General features: G+C 33.4%; 1 long non-coding RNA gene across 2 annotated transcripts in view; it reads left to right on the forward strand.

Moving 5' to 3' along the window:
• Window positions 1-17665, forward strand: part of LOC309654065 — a 39761-nt gene extending 22096 nt beyond the window's left edge. The window contains exons 1-3 of one of the 2 annotated variants that reach the window (XR_014259795.1): window positions 267-1185; window positions 6984-7138; window positions 14717-17665. This is a non-coding gene — a long non-coding RNA (uncharacterized lncRNA). Of the gene's footprint in view, window positions 1-266; window positions 1186-6983; window positions 7139-14716 lie in introns of those variants that run through there. The other variant, XR_014259794.1, reaches the window with a different exon arrangement.
• The last annotated feature ends 1329 nt before the right edge of the window (window positions 17666-18994 follow it).

The raw sequence follows: 18994 nt of genomic DNA on the forward strand, positions 1-18994 counted from the left end.
GTTTTTAATTCTCTCCCATAGGACTCACTGTTAAATCCTGCGTACTCTAAGCTGATCATTAAAATCTTATTCTCTTTGCCAGTGATAGATGTAGGGATGATTATGAAACTTTGATCCTACCCTAAAGATAAAAAATATATTTTAATCATGGTTAAATTTGTATTCATCTTCATTTACATTTGGAGAAGTCTGCTGGAAAGAGTCTGGGGAAAGTTTCCCCTTTAAAAAAGAAAACTCACGCAAGAAGAGTTACCCACATTTTCTACTACACGTTCTCATGCTTACACACAGAGTCATAACCATTTTACTCTCATGAAGGGAGGAAGGCTGAGAACAAAGGTGCTGAGGAGGGCAGGTCAGAAAATAACGAAAAGAGCTGGGTTCTTGATGACATCATTCAGCCACTGAATTAAACAACCCTGGGGGTGCCTGACCTTTAGAGTCTTTGCTATATGAGGTAATAAATTTTTCTTACTGAATTGGGATTTTCTATTTTTTTCAGGCAAAAGAATCTTATATAGTGTAGTACTTACCCACAAGTCTGGTGAGATGATTTAATAAGTTAATTCACATATACCACATAGCAGAGAGCTTGGGACATAAAATACTTAAAAATGGAAATTATTACAATTGAATTTTCCCCTCTTCCTCTCCTTCTTCTCCTTCTTCTTCTCATAGTATTAGTATTAGTAATAATTAGTACTGTTTTATTTTACGATTTCATGCGGTCTAAGTAAATTTAATTTCCCCAATAGCAGTACCATGCATCTTTATGAAAGAAAACAAGAAACACTATCAAGCAATTAGATAAACACATAACATTTTCTGTAGTTTAAGAATCATCTTTTGGCTTACAAGATTTTCAAATGTAGGGGATTTTAAATGCCTCCTCCGTTCTTCATTACCTGCTGAGTTATCCATGACCTAAATATATGCCTCATCCTTATATTTTTACCATTAGACTCATATGCCTCCTTCAGGGGTGATGCATTCTACTCAATAATGACAGATAATGATATAAAATTTAAGCAAATAGTAATGTTATAAATGGACCTTAATCATTTCAAATCTTATGTTTCTCACTCAGAAAGGACCAAGCTTTCCAAAATAGTAGTGGACCAGATGGAAGAAATGTAATATTCAAAGGCAAATCTATATACGTTACTTCAGATATATCAAGTAAAGGTAAAAATGGATATTTGTTTCTGAAGAGAGATGAAACACCTTGCTAATTTTCATTAAGTACTTAGTCTTAATGAATTTCACTTAAATCATACGTAATTTTTAAATAGATCTTTATTGGAGTATAGTTGCTTCACAATACTGTGTTAGTTTCTGCTGTACAACAAAGTGAATCAGCCATATGCATACATATATCCCCATATCCCTCTTGAGCCTCCCTCCCATCCTCCCTATCCCACCCCTCTAGGTCATCGCAAAGCACCGAGCTGATCTCCCTGTGCTGTGCTGCTTCTTCCCACTAGCAAACTGTTTTACATTTGGTAGTGTATGTATGTCAATGCTACTCTCAGTTCGCCCCAGCTTTCCCTTCCACCCCAATATCCTCAAGTCCATTCTCTATGTCTACATCTTTATTCCTGCCCTGCCACTAGGTTCATCAGTACCATTTTTTTTTTTTTTAGATTGCATATATGGAATCTATTCCATATATGCGTTAGCATACGTATTTTTTTCCTTTTTCTGACTTACTTCACTCTGTATGACAGACTCTAGGTCCATCCACCTCACTACAAATAACTCAGTTTCGTTTCTTTTTATGACTGAGTAATATTCCATTGTCTATAGGTGCCACATCTTCTTTATCCATCTAGGTTAGTTCTATGTCCTGGTTATTGTAAATAGTGCTGCAGTGAACACTGTGGTACATGTCTCTTTTTTGAATTATGCTTTTCTCAGGGTATATGCCCAGTAGTGGGATTGCTGGGTCATATGGTAGTTCTATTTTTAGTTTTTTAAGGAACCTCCACACTGTTCTCCATAGTTGTATCAACTTACATTCCCACCAACAGTGCAGGAGGGTTCCCTTTTCAGCACACCCTTTCCAGCATTTATTGTTTCTAGATTTTTTGATAATGGCCATTCTGACCGGTGTGAGGTATCACCTCACTGTAGTTTTGACTTGCATTTCTCTAATAATTAGTGATGTTGAGCATCTTTTCGTGTGCCTCTTGGCCATCTGTATGTCTTCTGGGACCTAATTAAACTTAAAAGCTTTTGCACAGCAAAGGAAACCATAAATAAGATGAAAAGACAACCCTCAGAATGGGAGAAAATATTTGCCAATGAAACAATAGATAAAGGATCAATCTCCTAAATATACAAACAGCCCGTGCAGCTCAATATCAAAAAAAACAAACAATCCAATTAAAAAATGGGCGGAAGACGTAAATAGACATTTCACCAAAGACATAAGTAATTTTTTGATTGACTTGAATGCCAGCTTTATATTCAGAGTGGTCAAGTTCAAATAATTTTGGGGAGAACTGAGCACACATGCAACAAAATGTGAGGACATTAATCGAAATTTAAGGACTATAAACTTTCCAAATAACTCTAACAGAAAATCAGTGAAAAAATTTAAGCAATATATAATAGTGACATAACTGTTGCTTCAGTCTTCTTGTAAATTAAATAGAAATAACACCGATAAGTAAATTTTCTTATATGGGTTTAATAAAAAATGGTTCTTGAAAACTAAAAAAGAGAAAAATTAAGTACATAATTACATTGGAGTCAAAGTACATTTTATTGTTGTTGTTGTGATAACAGTTGCTAATTTTCAACAATACAGGAATTGTTGCCTAACTATAGTTTTCTTTGTTCCAAATAGATTTTTCAAAGTAAAAATATGACATAAATTTTGCCCATAAGATGATTAGACAAAACTGGCATTGGGATGGAAAGTCATGTGTTTCAAGACCCTTCACACCAAGAGATATTTAGGCATTATTACTTAGATTAATTGAGCTTTTATTAAAGCTAATTTTCTAGTATTCACACTTCAAAATACAGATGGAAATAAAATATATAGTTCTCAATTTGGCAGGAGTGTACTATACAATTTATAATAAAGTTGATTTATATTAATTGCTAGAAAATTTATGGGCAACAGATTTATTTTAATGGAGTCATTTATGGTCCTAATTTGTTTTATTGATATTAGGATCTGGACATCTTGCTGTTTTAAAAAGATAGTCAAGCACAGGGAGATCAGCTCCGTGCTTTGTGACCACCTAGAGGGGTGGGATAGGGACGGGGGAAGGGAGAGGCAAGAGGGAGGGCATCTGGGGCTATATGTATATGTATAGCTGATTCACTTTGATATACAGCAGAAACTAACACAACACTGTAAAGGAATTATACTCCAATAAAGATGTTAAAAAAAAAAAGTTAAGAAACAGCAAATTAAAAATGGATGATTTTTTTAATCCATTTACAATTAAATAGTACATTTTGTTTTCTTTTCTTTTTTCTCCTTATGATTGTTGTTTTTCATTGTCGCCCCTATGTCCTTATGCTAATAAATAAAGTTGGTTTCTGCTAAATACAGTATTGAAAATCAAGAAGGAAATACACTATTCTCTTATTCTCCTTTAATTTGAAAATATGTGTATTGGCACCACTATACTGCTTTCAGTTAACGTTAATTTGTGTGCACTTTACATTTTTTTATCAGTCTTGCTAAGGGTTTCTCTTAGTTTCCTGTTGCTGCTGTAACAAATTAACACAATCTTAGTGACTTAAAACACCACAAATTTATTATTTTACAGTTCTGGAGATCACAGTTCAAAATAGGTCTAACTAAGCTACAGTTAAAATGTTTACAGGACCCCATGCCTTCTGCACATTCTGGGAATCCAGTTTGTTGCCTTTCTCAGCTTCTAGAGGCTCTCCCCAATCCTCAGCTACTGGCCCCCTTCCATACTTACAGCCTGAAATGAAATCATTCTCACTTTGCTTCCACTGTCACATCTCCTTTTCTGACTCCGACACTTCTGCTTCCCTCGTCTACTCTTTTTCAAAATAAGGACCTTTGTGATTACACTGGCTCACCAGGGTAATTCAGGAAACGCTATGGAGATCCTGACTTAACTGCATCTGCAATGTCTCTTTGCCATGTAAGGGAACATATTCCCAGGTTCTGGGAAATAACACTTATACAACTTGGGAGGGGGTATTATTCTACTACTACAGAGTTTATCAATTTTATTAAACTTTCAAAGATTAACGCTTATGGCTTTGTTATTTTTCTCTATTTTATATCTTTGATCTTTGTTCTCATCATTCTACTTTTTGTCCTTCTTCTTCCTCTGGGTTTTAAATTTTCCCTTTTCCTTTTTAGAATCTTGAGATGGAGGCTTAGCTGATTGATTTTTTAAACTTTCATATTTAAATGATAAAGTATATCCAAAGACTGTTTTGCCTCCATCATATAAGTTTTGATAAGGTACATTTCTATTTCCATACTGTCAATAATATATTTTAAATTCCCATTGCATTTTTTTAAACAAGTGTTCATTTAGACACGTACTGCTAATTCTCAAACACATAAGATTATCTCATTATTCTTCGCGAAAGCATTTATTCATTTATGTATGTTCACAGAACATATGATCCTTTGTGACTTATTGAGACTTGTTTTATAGCCCCAAAGACTATGTATTTTAGCTGCCAGATGTAGTATTCTATAAATTTCTGTTAGGTAAGTTAGATAATAATATAGTTTAAAACTTTTATATCTAGAAGAGATACAGCAGAGGAGAAGGGGTTGAGAGGTGGGCAAAATGGGTAAAAGGGATCGACTCTGTGGTGATGGATGATAACTACACTTTTGATGATGATCCCGTTGTGTATTGAATTACAGTGTTGCACACCGGAAACTTTTATAATGGTATACATCAATTTTACTTCAATAAAAAATAAAGCTTTTATAGCATTACTGATTTTTTTGTTTTTAATTATGAGAAAATCCTATTTGAAATAGCTGTGGTTCATTGTATATTTTTCTGTAACTCCTGTTAATTCTGTCAGTGTTTTAACTGTATGTTGCTTTGTGTTATTACTGGTTATTTTCTAAATTCAGCTTTTTAATCTTTAACTTTTCAAAGTGACTTAAATTATGCCAATTAGCCATTATTGTAAGTAAAATACCATGTATTGTTGTTTTGTCCTTTGTACTTTAGTTGTCACTCATTCTCCTTCTATTATGTGTTATGTATCCACAGTGTAGTTTTTTCTTTAAAGAGTTAGTAACTATTTAATATATTTTATAAATATTATTTTATAGTTAAATTCACAATTTCCCTTTCCGGTGCTCTTCGTTTCTTCCTGCAGATACGTACATCAGTAAATTTGTGCTGATTTTTGTTTGTTTGTTTTGGTTTGGTTTGGTTTTCTTTGTCTTATCTGAAGAGCTATCAACAGTATTCCTTGCAGTCTGGTTCAGCTAGCAACAAATTCTGCCTGTTCTTGTTTATTTGAAAATTTCATTATTTAACCTTAATTTTGGGACAAAATTATTAGTAGAGATAAAATTTGGGGGTTACACATTTTTCCTATAATTTCATTAAATATATGATTTTATTATCTCTGGCTTCACTTGTTTCTGATGATGTTAGCTCTCATTCTTCTTATTGTTGTGCCAGAATATAATGTATCTTTTTATTTTCTGGTTAAATATTATTTTCATTTATGATGTTTGACTATGATGTGACTTTCTTTGAATGTATTCTATTTGTGTCTTGCAGAATTTTTTAAAAATAAGTTTTTGTTTTTAGAAAACATTTTAGATTTATAGAAAAATTGAAAGGGTAATACAGACAGTTCCCATATACCCAGCCCCGAGTTACATTCTGCACCCATCCTGGATTCCCCTGACCTCTTAAATGATTTTTTAAAATTTGTTTATATTAATATTTACTATTTGAGCTGTAAAGCTCTATGGAATTTTACAAATGCTTAGTGTCATGTATCTGCAATGAAAGTATACAGCATTGTTTTGAAACTCTGAACATATTCCCTGTGTTTCATCATCATTTCTAGCCCTTCTTTAATCTACTGGCCATTACTGATTTACCATGCCTATAGGTTCTGTCATTTCCAGATGTCATATAAGTGGAATAATTCAGTATGTAGACTTTTGCTACTGGCTTCTTTCATTTTACCCTATACGTTTAATATTCATCCATATCCTTTCATGGCATTTTAGTTCATTTATTTTTCTTCATTGAAGAATATTGCACTGTTTGAATGTACCACACTTTGTTTATCCATTCATCTATTTCTCTCTTGATTGTCTTTGTCCCTTGTGAAATACCAGTTGACTGCATTTCTGTGCCTCTCCTTCTGGGCTGTTTCTATGGTTTAATTGATCTATGTGTCTATTCTTGAGCCAATATCATGCTCTCTTGATTACTGTAGCTTTATAGTAATTCTTGAAATCAGGAATTGTTAGCACTACAGCTATGCTGTTAATCTTCTATTATTGTTTTGGCTATTTTAGGTCTTTCTCCTTTCCACATTAACTTGATATTAGTGTGTCAATATCAAGAAAATAGCTCACTGGAATTTTGATTGGAATTGCATGGAATATATAGATACCGTTAAGAAGAATAAACATCTTAATAATATTGATTTTTCCAGTCAGTATACACAGAATAACTCTTGATTTATTTAATCTTTGGTTTCTTTTATCAGCATTTTATAGTTTTGCACATATAGTTCCTATACATATTTTGTTAGATTTATATTTAAGTACTTCATTTTTATGGTACAATATACATGGTATGTTTTTTTTTGTTTTTAATATTAACTAGCAATTTATTTTATTTATTTATTTTATTTATTTTTGGCTGTGGTGGGTTTTTGTTTCTGTGCGAGGGCTTTCTCTAGCTGCGGCAAGCGGGGGCCACTCTTCATCGCGGTGCGCGGGCCTCTCACTGTCGCGGCCTCTCTTGTTGCAGGGCACAGGCTCCAGACGCGCAGGCTCAGTAGTTGTGGCTCACGGGCCCAGTTGCTCCGCGGCACGTGGGATCTTCCCAGACCAGGGCTCGAACCCGTGTCCCCTGCATTGGCAGGCAGATTCTCAACCACTGCACCACCAGGGAAGCCCAACATGGTATGTTTTAATTTCAAATTTCATTGACGTATTAAATGTATGTGTGTTTATATTTATATGTACGGTATATATACAAAATACACATATATGTATGTATAGCATATACACAAAAATATATACTAAACCATGAATCCTGTGACCTTGTTATGGTCCTTTATTATTTCTATAATTTTCCAAAATTATATTTTTCTGCAGAGACAATCATGTCATCTGCAAGTATAGACAGCTTTATTTAATCCTTTCCAAGCCAAATACTTTCTCTTTTTTTTTTTACTTGTTTTAATGTACTAGCTAACAATCTCAGTAAAACGGAGAGTAGGAAGAGTAAAAGAGAATATCTTTCCTTTTTTCTGGATTTTAGTGAGAAAGTTTTCAACTTCTTAACATGATATATAAATATTTTTATTTCACGTAATGCTTGTGTCTGGTTTTGGTATTATGGTAATGCTGACCTCATAGAATGAGTTTCCTCAGCTTCTGTTTTCTGGAAGAGATTGTGGTAATTGGCACCCTTTCTTTTGATTTGGTAAAATTCACCGGTGACTATCTGAACTGAAGGTGTCTTTTTTGGAAGGTTTTTGATTATTGATACAATTTTTTTTTTAATAGATATGGGCCTGATCAGATTACCTGTCTCTCCTTGTGTAAGTTTTAAGCATTTGTGTCTGTGAAGAAATCATTCTGTTTCATCTAAATTATAGAGTTCTGCTTGTTGTTCTTTACTGCCTTTTTAACATTCATGAAACAGGTCAGGATGACGTCTCTTTAATTTCTGATACTGGTAATTATTTTTTCTTTTCTTTTCTTTTTCTGTTAACCTGGCTAGAGGTTTATCAGTTTTGCTGGTCTTTTCAAAGAAGTTTTTGGTTTCATTGATTTTCTCTACTAAAGTTTTCAGTTTCAATAACTTATGCTCACATATGTATTATTTCTTTTTACTTTCTGCTTACACTAATATTAAATTGTTCTTCATTCTCTAGTTTCCTGAGGTGGAGCTCAGATTACTGATTATAGATCTTTCTTCTTTCTGAATATATGCACTTAATTTTCCTCTCAGCACTGCTTTCTCTGTATCTACAATTTTTTTTTAATTTTTAATTCTATATAATTGCTTTTTAAAATTCCTCTTGAGACTTTTCTCTGTGATCCGCATGAGCTTGAGAAAAATGTATCTTTTATTGTTGTTGAGTGGAGTAGTCTATAAATGCCAATTATATTAGTTTGATTGCTATTACTGTCCAGGTCAAGTCTATCCTTACTGATTCTGTACCTACTTGATCTATCAGTTTTTGCTTCACATATATTGAAAGCTTGATGTCAGATTCCACAACTTTAAGAGTTTTATGTCTTTTTGGAGAATTGATACTTTTATTAATATGTAATGTCCCACCTTTTCCTTGGTATTTTTAATTAAAAAAAAAATTTTTTTTAACATCTTTATTGGAGTATAATTGCTCTACAATGTTGTGTTAGTTTCTGCTGTATAACAAAGTGAATCAGCTATATGTATACATATATCCCCATATCTCCTCCCTCTTGCATCTCCCTCCCACCCTCCCTATCCCACCCCTCTAGGTGGTCACAAAGCACTGAGCTGATCTCCCTGTGCTATGCGGCTGCTTCCCACCAGCTATCTATTTTACATTTGGTAGTGTATGTATGTCCATGACACTCTCTCACTTCGTCTCAGCTTACCCCCAGTGGAATGGTTTTGACCCAGAAAGAATGTCACCAATAAACAGTCTCAGTATGAAACAAGATAGAGAACAACCCCTCAGGGAGCTGACTGTAAGGCTGGAGGCAAGGCCCCTCCTACACTTTTCTTCACTCCCACATGGAGCAAAAGACTCAGTTATGTGTTTATTCCAAATCTTGTAAAGCAGCACTGGCTGTAGGGGCTAACCCTGCCCTTTGTTTCCAGGTGTCCCAAGCTGATTCTTAAATCAGCTTTGTTGAAATTAATATGCCTACTCCAAAGTTTTTAGTTTAGTATTAACTTCATATGCCTTTCTTATTCCCTTTCCATTGTTTGAATTATTGGAATTTATTTTTAGCATAGTTTTGAGCTTGCAGAAAAATTGAGCAGAATGTTCAGAGCTCCCATATACTCCCCCTCCCACTCCTTCCCTTGCCCTCATTATTAACATCTTGCCTTGGTGTGGTAAGCATGTTAAAATTGAACCTACATTGATACATTGTTATAAAATAAAGTCAGTTATTTTAAGGGCTCACATTCTTTGTGATCTACAGTTCTGTGGGTTTTGTCAAAGGCATGATGTTATGTACCCACCATTACCACCACATCATGTGGAATAGTTTTACTGCCCTAAAAATCCTGTCTGCTCTAGCTGTTCATCCTTCCCTCCTCCCCTCCCCAATCCCTGGCAGATTGTTCTTTTTTTCACTGTGAATGTGATAAATTCCAGATTTTCTCCAAATATATTATGGCAGATTATACTCCAACACATGGAAGGGAAGTATTATCACAGTAGTTTTTTTTCAAATATAATCAGACTGGGTTTATGCCTCTCCTACAAAGATTGATCATAATAAAGTATATTGTCTCTAACACTTGTTCACCTGAGTTTGGATTATATAAGAACTACTGAAATAGGCCACCAATCTTCCAACTCTTGTGCTAGAAAGAGCCTGTTTTTTTTTTTTTTTTGTCTAAACCATACTAGCCTCTAATGAATTCAGCCAATTAAAGGAACTAAAGGTTTCTTTTCTCATTGTTCCTATGATCTATATACTCTGTGTGCCTACAAGATGCCAGTATTAAGAGTTCATTCCTTGCATATTCTCTGTCCATCACCACTGCCCTATGCTATGAGGAAGTGCTTCTTCTCCACCCCTCACTTGGGTTACAGAAGGATTAGTCTGTATAACCACTTACTCTAGGCTAAGTGAGGTCTTTGAGTGCCTCATAAGGCCTCTTTAGCCATAGTTCTTGATGCTCTCGACTTATTGGCATGTTCATAGGAGTTTTTGTGGAAATGTAATTACCTGGAAGTGCTGAGGTGTCTGTTCGCTTGTTTGAAACTTGAGTAACGTAAACACCTTGTTCTTCTGCTTAATCCCCAAGGATTGACATGGGGATGGTTCAATTTCTCCTTTTAGTATATTCAGTAGACTAACGCAGCAATGTGCTGTGTTCTCCTTCAATAGTCCTTGTTGCTCCCATTTACTACCCACATGGTAAGAAAGCTGTCCTACATGTTTATCTCAAACTTACATGGAGAAATTTGAGAAGAGTCAATTAGTAGAACCATCCATAATGTCAACTACTAGTAAGGGTCTGTAGAGGCAAACATAGATACATATATCCATATCTGTCTGTCTGTCTGTCTATCTATCTATCTATCTATCTATCTATCTATCTATATCTCCTCTGGAAATTTTTTTCCGTGATACATTAGTTGGTGGGAACGAATTTTTCATAGAATATGTAAAGGCCATTCTGTGTGTACATGTTTGTATATATTTCATAATTTTCCATGTATATGTAGATAGAAATCTACACACCAAAGTTCTACTTCATTTATGTAATTATTAAGGTTATTTTTATAATGAAATGTTAAGATTTCAAAGAATTTTTATCTCCTAATTTTCTCCCAAATATTAATTTAATTACATAGGGGAACATGTCATCTAAATTCCTAAATAGTTATATCAGTATTGATGCTAATTTTCAATGCTTTTTTCATCAAGTGTATATATTAATAAGATGTGTGAAATTTTTTAATTCTAGTAATAGCTTTAGGTATAGATTTTTTTTTTTGATTTCTATGTGTGTGGTGTGTTTTATTATATATTAGTCTCTTAAATCAAATAGAAAACAAAAAGTTGAGCTATTTGATTTAAGAGACTAATATATTAAGAATTAGCTTATATTAGCAGGTGTTGAAGGAATGACCCAGGGATTGCACTTTGGGGGTACTTGCTGAGTAGGCCAGAATATAAGACTGCATAAGCAAGAATTCTCAGGACATGAGGATTTAACACTCAGGCAAGGGCCCCAGAAAATAGAGCTATCTCAACACTCTAGAAGAATGAAGAAAGAAATGTCCCATGTTGAGCATGTGGATGTCCTCATCCACTCCCTCTGGCCACAGCCTAGAATTATGTACCAGATAAATTATTTTTAAGACCACTAGCAAAATAAAGACATTTCCAGACGAAAGTAACAGAAAGAAGTAAGGTCTGAGGAGCAAAAGGGAATGGTGAGGAAAAAGAAGCAACCATGTGGGTAAATCAAAACTCATACTGAGAAAAAAATATAGAAACAATAAATGACATGTTTTATTGGCATAACCCTAAACCTATATTTAACAGCAAATGTAAATATAGTATTTTAGGTAAGTTTGACCTCTCTTTTTCATTTGTTTCTAAACCTTTGTATTACAATTAAGGAAACACCTTATTAGAGAAAAAAGAAGTATTCTCTTCAACTGAAGTGTTCTTCTTTACAGTTTATACTAAAAGCCACATTTAAACTCAATAACAACCTATAAGGAAATCCTTAAAGGGTAGCTAAGTCTTTAAACTGTATCCATTTTATTAACTGATAAATATAAGCTCAAAATAAAGACTCTTCAGTAAGGGGTTCAAAAGTATGTAGGTTAGACACAAGCCAACAAAAAACCTTTAGCTGTGTTATTTAAGATCTGAGTGACACAATGATAGAAGGGGTCTGTCTCAACAAACTGATTCTAGATATCTTTTAGAGTCAAATTACTATCTTAAATGGAAATAAAATCCTCATATTAGATACTCAAATAAGGGCTACATTGTTCTAACAGAAATGTTTTATTACTGTTCAGTTTTACACAAATACTTGGTTATTTCTACAAAAATGATTTGTTCAACTATTAAGGTCAGAGTATCGAGGTTGCATTTTGTAGGCTATTAGCAAGGGTATGACACGGTATCTTTCTGAGCCTAAATCTGTAGCTCAAAGGCTAAGCCAAGAAGACATTCTAACCAAGACTCAAAAGTGAACCAACCTGAACGATATGTGGATAGAGATAACATTTTTAATAAAATAGGAAGATGGTAGAGTTGACTGGACCTGACCACAAAACTTTCAACTGTTGATATTTGTACTAGTCTGCAAGATTATGTCTTTATAAATCTATCAAGCTCTTTTTATATAAAATGTTCCATATGAACATGGAATTATAACTTGCAAGTACTAAGTAAAATAATCTTGTTTGTTTTGACCCCATCACTTCACAAATAATATTTAATTAAATTTGTTTTATAACTGAGGAAAGAAGGTAAAACCATGCCCTGTATGATGGAAATGGAATAAAGGGCCAAATGGAAGTAAAATTAGAATAAATAACTAAAGGGCTGAGATGTAAAAGCAAAGTTCTTTATAGCAGTACCCAACTTCCAGTAACAATTTTTGTTTATCTGTTGATGTGTAACAGACTCATGCAAAATTTAGTTGCTTATAACAGGGGTTAGAAAACTATACCCTGAAGGCTAAATTAGGTGCAGCAACTGTTTTGGTTTAGCAGTGAGCCAAAAAAGGTGTCTGTATTCTTAAATGGTTATAAAACATATTTTGTGACGTGAAAATCATATGAAATTAGAGTTCCTGTGTCTATTAATCAGGTTTTATTAGGACAGAACCATGTTCATTTTTTTACGTATTGTCTATGGTTGCTTGTGTGTTACAAGAAGAACTGAGTAGCTGGGACAGAGAGTGTATGACCCACAAAGCCTAAAATGTTTATTATCTGTCCTTTACAGAAAGTTTGCCTAAAACTGGTTTAAAAGAATATTAACTTATTAATTTTTGTGATTCTGTGTGTTGACCGGGCTTAGTTCTGTGTGACATAGCTGAGGTCATCTACATGGTTACACTCAGCTTGATACTTGGCTGGTCCTAGAATATCCACAGTAGTCTCTCAGACTCAACTGTTTCTCTATTTTCTCTCATAATTCAGTAGTATTCCTTAAGCATTTTTGAAGCATGAGGGCTGATTCCTCAAAGGGAACATTCCTAGAGAACACATTCCAATGCGTAAGTGCTTCTTATATATCTGTCTGCATATGCTAGCTAATTTCTCAGTGACCAAAACAGGAAAAATTGTCAAGTCCAGAGTCAACGTGGGAGATGACCCTAAAAAGACTGAATGCTGGGAAGTATGGTTCACTGAGGCAAGCAATGTCAGTGTTCAGTAATACTTAATTGCAATTTATTTGTGTTTTCATTATCCTTTCTTGTTCCTTATAAATAGCAAGAATACTTAATGGATATTCAGTTTTTTAAATTCAATTTCAGGCTTTTCTTTTTTTTTTAGTCTGATTCAATGTTCTGTTATTTCGACCATCTTTCACTTGTCTTATTTGCTTGTGTGTTTTGTGATTTTTAACTGTGAGCTTATTTTCCATGGAACTTTGCCCATGGTGGGAATTCTTTTGGGCATGCAGAGTTCCCTCAGAGTGACTTGTATTTACTTTAGATTTCTTTTAAAGCAAACAGATCAACTGAATTCAGAATGTAGCTCTACTAAAACTAGCTAATCATTATTAATTCCCTGGGAAGAGTTTTTTTTTCCACATAGCTCTTCATTTTGAGGCAGATATGTTTTCTTGACCTAGCATGGGGTGAGAGAAAGTGGCCTTATATTTAGTGTGCTCTTGCGATGAAGTTATACTCGTTTAAATTCACAACTGTATTCAGAAGTTCCACTAAAAGGCTTACCACCTTGAGCCAGTCCCACAAATATATAAAAAACAGAGCTCAATTTATTCAGGTTGTGTTTTATAATGCCTTCAGGGCAAGTAGCTGGTTCCAATAAAATGCCATTTACCTCTCTTCTTTCTTGCTTTAAATTAGTTTTCCATCTCAGGATTTCTTGTCTTCTTGCCAGCTCATTGATGCTATCACAAAGTTGGTTTTCTCCTTTTGATTTTGTACAGTGTTTTAAGAATTTTTCAGCAGTAGGATAGTCATAGTATATAGTCCAGCCTTATGCTGGAGATAGAGGACAAGATTATTTCTTTTAAAAATGTTTCCAAACTAAATTTTAATGGAAAAATAACTAAGTATATATAAAAGAAGAAAGAACAAAATTTTTGTAGATCCTTTACATAGATTTTATCATTATGAAGATTTTATAATATTGATTCTTCCATTCACAGATTTTTTTTGAGGTATTTTAAAGAAAATCCCTGACTTTATATCATTTTACCTCATTTATTTCTATAAGCATCTTTTAAAGGTATGGAGCCCTCCTTGTACCACTGCAATGCCCTTACCATGACTAACAATATTCAAATTAACTGCTTTGTATCATCTAATATCGTTTCCCTTTTCAAATTTCCCTCACTAACTCAAAAATGACTTTTTATAGCTTATTCAAATCAGAATCCATGTTCATATTTCTATACATTATGTCTCTTATGTATCCTTTAATCTAGAACTGTCTCCATTCTCTGTTTTTTTTCCCCTTTTGTCATGTTGAAAATAGATTTTTTCTATAGAAAATCTAGTATATTTGTCCATGTATATTTTAAGCACTTCATTGCTGCTTTTGTCTGTCTCCAAATCTGTTTATTTAGAGGTCACCATGGACTACATTTTGCCAATCCAATGGCCATATTTGGATTTCCATCATGCTTAACCTCTCAGCAGCCAATGGGCATTTTTGCAGGGAGAGTGATCAGCAATTACTCCAGTAGAGGAAGTTAATATTGAATGAAGAGCACGAGGTGAGCATGAAGGCCAAAAGTTACAAAGCAGAAAAATATATAGAAAATGATGACTAAATTTTTCTCAGCTAAATATATTGCTATAACAGGCAAATATACAATGCCCCAGGAAATAATTTCAAAATGCATATTTTTACATAGAAAACCCTGATTTTTGTGAAAATCATCTTTTTAAATATGGAGTTTTATATTAATATATGTGAAATATACTCAATTAAATAGATGTGAGGCATTGGTATTGGTTAACTCATTTTTATTATATATAAAGGGCTTATTTTGTACACAATACCTAATACTGATGATGACAGAAGTTATCATTTCTTGAAAACAAAGAATAGTTTCAAACATATTCATTGACAACCTAACAACGTAATAATTATTTTCTTCATACCAAGGTCCAAAATGTTAATGACTTTATAGATGATTATACAGGTATTGAGTGGTGGAGGCAGGATTTAAACCCTGGCTGAATTGCAGTGTCTTGGCTACTTTTCAAGGACCATATTCTTTACCTTACAGAAACGTTCTAATTAGAAGGAAATATCAATAATCCCTTGCAGTGTAGAACATACATTTTTCTTATTTGAAAAGGAGCTAATTTCCAAACTCTCCTTCTATCAATCATATCCAGTGTTTCTTAAATGGTTATGAAAGTAAAGAGTTTTTCATTTTCTGGTAACAGTTCTGCCTTCTGGCAGATAAAATAAACTAGTTAGATTTGAGTAAATTAGCCTGTGAGCAGAATCATTCTTAAAGAGTGGAGAGATACTGCACAAGAATTTTTATTTAGATGTGATTATTCAATAACATTAAAGGTAATTATCACAAAAAGAAATAAGTCCAAATCATTTAACTTTTTCCATATAAATTTTTTCTTCTAAATTGAAAACATTAAATGATTTGGACTTATTTCTTTTGTTCTATTCTTTCAATTGTAGCTGCCTTTCTTCCTCCTAATTTCTTCCCTGGAGTGAGTGGATAAAGGAAAATGGAATATAACAACGAATTTGTTTATAAATTAACTGCCTGTACATTCTTTGAACCAAAAGTGATTTGAGAGATAAAAAGTTTTTGACATGCAATTTCAATCCATACTAGATAAGTGGATTGACTATGGAGAAATGTCTTAGGAAAAATCAAGGTCAGTGAAAATGGGAAGCACATTAGAAATATCTGAAAGGAAAGATTCTCCATTATTTGTTCTGTGTAAATGTGACTTTATAAATGTATTTCCTAATTTTAGGATGCTTGCTTTTGCCTTTTAACACTTTTAAAGTGTTATCTCTGCTGTATAATATATGTGTCAATACTTAACTTAATTACAGACATTTAACTAAGTACCTACTACATGCCTGAGAATGTACTCCACTCTAACGATAGAGAAATGACTAAAGGACAGTGTCTGACCTGGGAGCATTTACTTAAATTCAAATAAACTTTATTAGCAATGATGACTTAGCAAAAGGTTTCTTGAATGTTTACTAAGTGCTTGAATATTTTAAGGGTAAGTGAAAAAATATTTAGTTGAATATTTTAGTGTTTGCACTTGAAAATTTATTTCTGTAATGAATTTCAGGAAAGCAGATGTATTCCTTAAAAATAAACTCCCTTGATTTTAACTGCTTGAATAGCTCTTATGAAACATCTATCTGTTATTACATTTGAGTTTAGTTACTCATCATTCGCATTCTCTTTACCTATGATTTTACTCATCTTCCTGAAATTTCTAGAATATGTTTCTTGCCTATATTTGAAAGGATTTGTTTGTGTGTGCACACATGTGTCTGTATGTATGCATGAAAGAAAGAGAGAGAGAGATTGATTAGGGGTTTGTATCTTTGATAATTCAGAAAGAGGAGGAAAGCTTATAAAGAACACCTGAATCATGATTAAGAGCAAGATAAGCCCCAGTAAGAATTCCTTCAGGATTGATAAACATCATTTAAGATACTATTTTCAGACAAAACTTCAATTAATGGCACAACCATTTCATAAAAACAGGTATAGCATTTCATATATTGTAAGTGGATTAAAAATCAACATTAAAATCCAAAATTCTTGAAACCCATTCAAATTAGGGCAAGGAGAAAAAGAACTAAAAAAAAAAAACAACACTCCAATCATGTAACATATTTAATATTTTTGTTGTTGTAATCTACTTAGAATTATAGTATTTTATGATATATTGCTGTCATTTGTTTATATTCCTGAATTACAAATCCAAATTTTATAAAATATTATAGTTTATCTCATAGGATTATGACAAAATGATATATAGCATGCAGTGTTAGAATCTATTTCAAGAATCAGAATTGTGGTGATCATTTTATAATGTATAGAAATATTGAATCACTATATTGTGCACCATGAACTAACATAGTATTGTTGGCCAATTTTACTTCAAAAACAAACAAACAAACTCATAGAATAAAAGGTGAGATTTGTGGTTACCAGAGATAGGGAGTAAAGGGAAAGGGAATTGGATGAAGGTGGTCTAAATGTACAAACTTCCAGTTATAAAATAAATAAATACGTAGGGATGTAATGTACAGCATGACTTTTATAATCAACACTGAAGTATGTTATATATGAAAATTGTTGAGAGTAAATCCTAAGAGTTCTCATCACAAGGAATTATTTTTCTTTATTTTGTATCTATATGAGATGATGGATGTTCACTAAATTTATTGTGGTAATCATTTCATAATGTATATAAATCAAATAACTTTGCTGTACACCTTAAACTTATATAACACTGTATGTCAATTATATCTCAATAAAACTGAAGGAAAACAGAGATTTAGAATCGATATTTTATCTTAAAACTAAAGAATGTTTTATAAAATAGCAAAACTCTAGATTTTTATATCCAAATTTTAAAATATTTTGTCATTTAATGTTTAAATGATTTAAAATGCTTTTAATGTTTCTCAATCCAAAAAGTATTCTCTAATTGCCTTTAAAAATATCATATAACAATAATTTTTAAGAACAATGAGATGGAACCATAGTTTCTTTAACTATTCTTGAAGAATGATTTTGTGTGTGTGTTTGCTATAATTATGGACCACACATGTAAACACAAAAATCTCTTTTAACTATCTCCAGTGTTGATTCAAATTATTTGATTATGTAGGGGAGCAAAATTTGCCACCCCCAAATGTGTCTCTTTTGCATGAGGATTAATTTACACTGATTATTTTTAAGAAAAAGAAGACTCAAGTAATCTTTCTTCTTACCTCCCCCTTAGCTGTCTAAAGAATTTAGATAAAGGGCTTGTTCCTGGAGTAGAGCTATCACCAGGGATATGTGCAAAGAATATGAGCTAGGTGTGGTGGGGAAAACCCTGCTGAGCCTAGCGATCAGAGTCCACTCTGTCCCATTGTCTCTGCCTGGCCCAGCAAAACTTTCTTTACCAAACATTTGCTTTTCTCTCTCCGTGTGAAGTGTTTTCCTCCCCTTTTTGAAGTCTCAAACCACTACCCTGGGGACTAGGAACAATAAAATGGAGTCACTTATATCAAAGGATCTAAAATGGAGCCAGGAGGCCATTAGGAAAGTGAAACTTACACATGGCTACACCTGGATGCAATACAAACTTTTGACCCAGGCATCCACAGGCCACCTGGAACTCATTCTCTTTACCCCCTAGAAACCAGAGTTTAGCAACCAATCTACTGCCAGTGAGTAACTGAATTCCTGTCAGCACCAATTGCAATTCTGTAAAACAACCTATGTAACTTTCTCTGGAATGCTTTTGCTGTCTTTATAAACTTGTCATTTTCTACTTCCCTCAGAGCACACTTGAGTTGTTACTTGATTCAGTACTTTCCAAACTGAAACACCTAAGACCCCAAATAAAGTATATTTTTATTTGCAGCCTTTTACTTTTTTTTTTTTTTAATGACATGGTGTCAGAAGTGGGATACAGAGTGTACTGTCCCCTCCTCTGGTACCACCACGAATTTGAGTAAGGTACCTACAAGAGTCCATCATACTCTCTTGTTCCTCTGTGGTCCTTGATAGAGGTGGTGAGTCCTTTTAAACCCAATCCTCAAACCTTGGGAGAAGTTTTAGTTTATTTCAGGGTCCTATGTTGCTGACTTCTGTTCTTGGGACTTTGTTTCT

Source organism: Balaenoptera physalus (assembly GCF_965194825.1).
Source record: "Balaenoptera physalus genome assembly, contig: HAP1_SCAFFOLD_1856, whole genome shotgun sequence".
Classification (NCBI taxonomy): domain Eukaryota; kingdom Metazoa; phylum Chordata; class Mammalia; order Artiodactyla; family Balaenopteridae; genus Balaenoptera; species Balaenoptera physalus.